We start from the raw sequence: 4,286 nt of genomic DNA, 5'->3' as shown, positions 1-4,286 counted from the left end.
ATCATTGTCGTGGACCCGTCATCCTCCCGAGCACACTTCTTTGGCACAGTCTTGAACCCATTTGAGTAGTCGAGCATTCGTATAGGCGAGCTCGAGCAGGTCGGCCCATGTAACACACTTCCCTGCTGTGTGTATTCTTTTTGTTCTTTTTTTTGTAGCAGTACTGCAGCGATCTGGTTACCGTAGGAGTCATTTTTATTCTGAGCATTTTGGAAAATATGAAATTGGTAAAAACTGAATAGTTTTGGAAAACATGAATAAATATTTGATATTTCTGAACATTTTATGAAAAAATGCGTTTTTGTTGGAAATTTGTGGATTTTCTTAACGTGAGAACAAATTAATTTTAAAACTATTTTGAACATTTTCTGAACTTTGAAAAAAAATTAGGGACCACGAGTATGTTTTTATTTTAAAATTCTTAAAATTTGGTGGAAAGCGTGAACATTTCTTTTGTATTTGTGAACTAATTTTGCAACTGAAATTCTTTTGAAAATACCAAGTATTTTTAATTGCTCATTAGTAAATATTTTTTAGTTTTGAAAATAATATTATCTTTTGAAATTACAAACAGAGAAACCCCTGCATTTTCTGAAAATGCTGAACATTTTTTCAAAGAAGAATACTTCTGGAAATTCAGAGCACTTTTTGAAACTAATGAATTTATGAAAAAAAGAAAACTAAAAAAAACCCAGAAAAACCCTTCTATAAGGTTTCCAAAACTGGGACCAGAACCCCTCTGCCTACCGCTGAAATGGGGCTACTTGGTCGCTCGGTCGGTCGTCCGTGTGTGGAGTATCGACGACAGTTCGACGCAATGTGGATCACATACGAAACACGCCCATTTCAGAGAGCGCGACTGACGATGACGGGCCGCGATCGGGCACGTGCTTGTGCGGCCTACACGGCAACACAGAGATATATCAACGACTACACACTTCTCACATTGCTTGGTCGAAGGATGGAAACCGTTGCGAAACTGAAGATGAAAAGGTTGATCTTGCTAAGCACTGCCGTCTGCTGTTATGTTCATTCCGTGCCTAGACACAGCTCTCTCTGTAATGAGTAGTCAGACTAGACTCTTATTTCTGCTGCTGTGAGTTGAACTTGAGTTACCACGATTTCAGAAGCGAAATTTGGGGTGTGAGATGAGCACTAACTGTGGTTGCCACAATTAATTATACGCCCAGTTAACCTAGCATACTACAGTAGTATGAACAAACCCAAGCGGTCGACCAAGGTGCTCCTGAAATTCAGAGACCTGAATCTGACATCTCAAGGCACCTACAGCCGGTTCAGTTCAGTTCAGTTCAGTTGGTTGCTGAATCATAGACAAATCTTGCCTTTTTAAATACTACTCCAGCTTATAAGATTCAAATAAACAACTTATATGATCCTTATACAGACAAATGAATAACTTGCATAAGAGAAGCGATAATTATAAGGACGGAACAACAAAATAGATTATGGGGCAAAAAACCTGATGCACCAAAACCTGTTATTATAAACACACAATGCAAATGAAGGTTCTAGCTGAAACACATGGTACTACCTACATGTCTGGGAATACATAAATAGGGTGGCCGATCACATCACTTGGTCTTCTTGCTGCTGTGGAGGAAGAGTAGCAGATCAGTAAATCACAGGATGCAATGCAAAGGACATGAGATCATGAGCTAATCACAAGTTGGCGTACAAGTTTTATGGAGCTTAAATGATATATTCTGTGGTTACATTGAACTCATTTCATATCATCAATGCAAGAACTTGGTACAGAGCCAGTATGTAGTAGGTAGTAGTAGTACGTCTTTATATCCGATAGTGCTTGATATCTTGAGACTTGGATTTGAACAATCCCGCGTTCCAAATCCTGCCTATTTACAGGGTTCTTATTCCCTTCTATCAGCTACTTATATGGAAGCGGATCCTCTGACGTACTAAATGATTACATCGATATGTTGTGCTGTACGAGTGTCCCGCTGTGCGTGCATGTGTGTCGCTTGCCTCATTCGTTCTTGATCAGGCCACCGCTCTGCTTGCTGTCGGCGAACGCGACGAGCCAGAGGAGCACCACGTTCAGAACGACGTATCGGTGCTCGCCCAGGCTCTTGGCCAGACGCCACGCCGGGTGCTCATCGGCCCGCCACGCCGCCGTGTGGCCGCCGCTCCAGAACAGGCCGGCGTCCTTCTCTTCTCGCAGCGCGTCCTCTTGGCTGTCGTCGGTGGAACGGGGCACCTGGACATAGAGGACCCCCTTGTCGAGCTGGACCTTGATCGCCGCGGCGTCGAAGACGCCGGGGAGGTCGAACCACTTCAGGAAGTGGCACCGCTACCGGCCTCCGTTGAGGGCGCGCTCCCCGCTGATCTTGAGGCTCCCCGACGGCTTCACCTGGACCTTGAGCTGGTCCCTGGTGAATCCTGCAACAACGGCATGCCGCATGCGTGTCGGTGTGCCTTAGGTCAGGGTGGACACGGTCCGGTCCCGGTCCGAGCCGACGTTTGGACCGGCCGCCGGCGGTCCGGGCCGGACCGGACCGAGCAGCATGACGGTCTTGATTTCAGGGACCGGACCGGCGATGAAGAAGCCCGGGCCGGACTGAGCGGACCGGCCAACGATCATCGGCGGCGACTTGCACGGACCTTCCGTGATTAGCGGATCAAATCGGACGTGCAGTTAATCGTCAAATGGTGACGTGATTTTTGGATCAAACCCTGTTTCTCTGGTACTTTCAGTTTTCTGTTTTGGCTGAAGAAAAGGAAACGGCACCAGGGGATCGTGCGTGACGTGATTATAGGAAGCTGACGGTATAAAATCTAGCACTTCCAAAAAAAGGCTTGCCTGATTTGTTGGACGAGAAAATCACAGCCCAGCGTTTCTCCCACGATCCGAAAATCACGGCCAAGCGTTGCATGCGTGCGTCCGTGCTGTGCTGAAACTGTTGCCATGATCGAGAACTCGCGAACGGCGGCAGTGCACGCACAGCAGCGACGGCGAGCGGCAGAAAGAGGCTATGGGGCACGGGGAGGAGACGAAGGAAGGACAGGGCAAGCTCGGGGACACGGTGGTTCACCTAGGGGCTGCCGGTGGCCGCGACGACGAGGAAGGGCAACAACGATGACTGCGTTTCTCGGTCCGCTCGGTTAAAGACCGGACCGGACCGACATTTTCTCGGGCCTGATTTGGCAGACCGGACCGTCTAATTTATCTAGCGGGCCAGGACCGAGCTGGCCAAGACCGAGCGGGCCACGAGCGGGCCGAAAAGCCCGCTCGTTACGTCCACCTTGAGCCTTAGGGGAGCCGCATATGTATGGTAGCACCTTGAAGAGAAGAGAGAGGCCGCTTGAGTCGAGGAGCCGCAGTCCTAGACGGTCACTAATTAAGGCGTAGCTAAGGTTGGGCGACGAGACCTTCTCCAGCGGGCCAGGCGGATGCCATAGGTGACTTTGCTCGCTCGTCCAAAAGACCGATCAAACTGACGCACGCGTTGACTTTGGTCGCTCGTTATAATTGACGCTGCAAATGACCGATCCAATCACGGATGACGTCATGCATGCAGACGTCGCGCGCGTGGCTACAGTTTTTCTTCTTCTCTCAACATAATATCTCTACGAGTCGCTTGATTGAAAATAAAGTACTAGTAGTATTCTTTTCCTAGCGCTTGGACTGATAAGAGTCCCTACTTTCAACGCTTAGCGTCATGTATGAGCGCTATAGCTAGTCCGACGATCGACTCTTATGGCATCTATCGATGCCAGCCGGATTTATACGGAAACCGAGCAAAACGACCAGGATCTTACTCCTCGCGCCTGCCTTAGAACATCTACAACTAGATTTGACAAATCCGGTCTCTCAAACGCCCGTGGATAGTCACCGGTCACACCTCAAATTAGCCGACTTCAAGCGGGAGGAAATCGAGGACGGTCTGCTGCTCCGCGTCGCCCACATCCTCCTCTGGAGCGCCATCACCACATTCATGCCGGCCCGGAGCAGACGCGCCGTCACAGCAAATATAAAAATAAATCAAACATGAATTAATAATTATCATATTATTTTTCTAAGCATAAAATATAACAAATAATAAAGAATCACACATAACCAAGAAAAAAGGAAATATTACAAGCAATACAGCATAATTAACCAACTGATTAAAGGGAAAGTTATGAATACTAGTAATGTTTGGATCTAATAATCAATGTTATTGGTATCCTTGTCACCAAGTTTTTTAAGACGACAAGTGCATTTGTTGCCTCAATTTGACGATTATTATTCACCATCCGTGCATGCC

The 4,286-nt window shown here is 47.4% G+C and overlaps 1 pseudogene; it reads right to left on the bottom strand.

The window, feature by feature from the left end:
• Nucleotides 1-1,810: 1,810 nt before the first annotated feature.
• Nucleotides 1,811-2,680, bottom strand: LOC123164080 (uncharacterized; annotated as a pseudogene).
• Nucleotides 2,681-4,286: the final 1,606 nt, after the last annotated feature.

This window comes from Triticum aestivum, chromosome 7D (assembly GCF_018294505.1).
Source record: "Triticum aestivum cultivar Chinese Spring chromosome 7D, IWGSC CS RefSeq v2.1, whole genome shotgun sequence".
NCBI classification, from domain to species: domain Eukaryota; kingdom Viridiplantae; phylum Streptophyta; class Magnoliopsida; order Poales; family Poaceae; genus Triticum; species Triticum aestivum.
The sequence above is the reverse complement of the archived record's forward strand: the minus strand, read 5'-3'. Positions and strand labels throughout refer to the sequence as shown.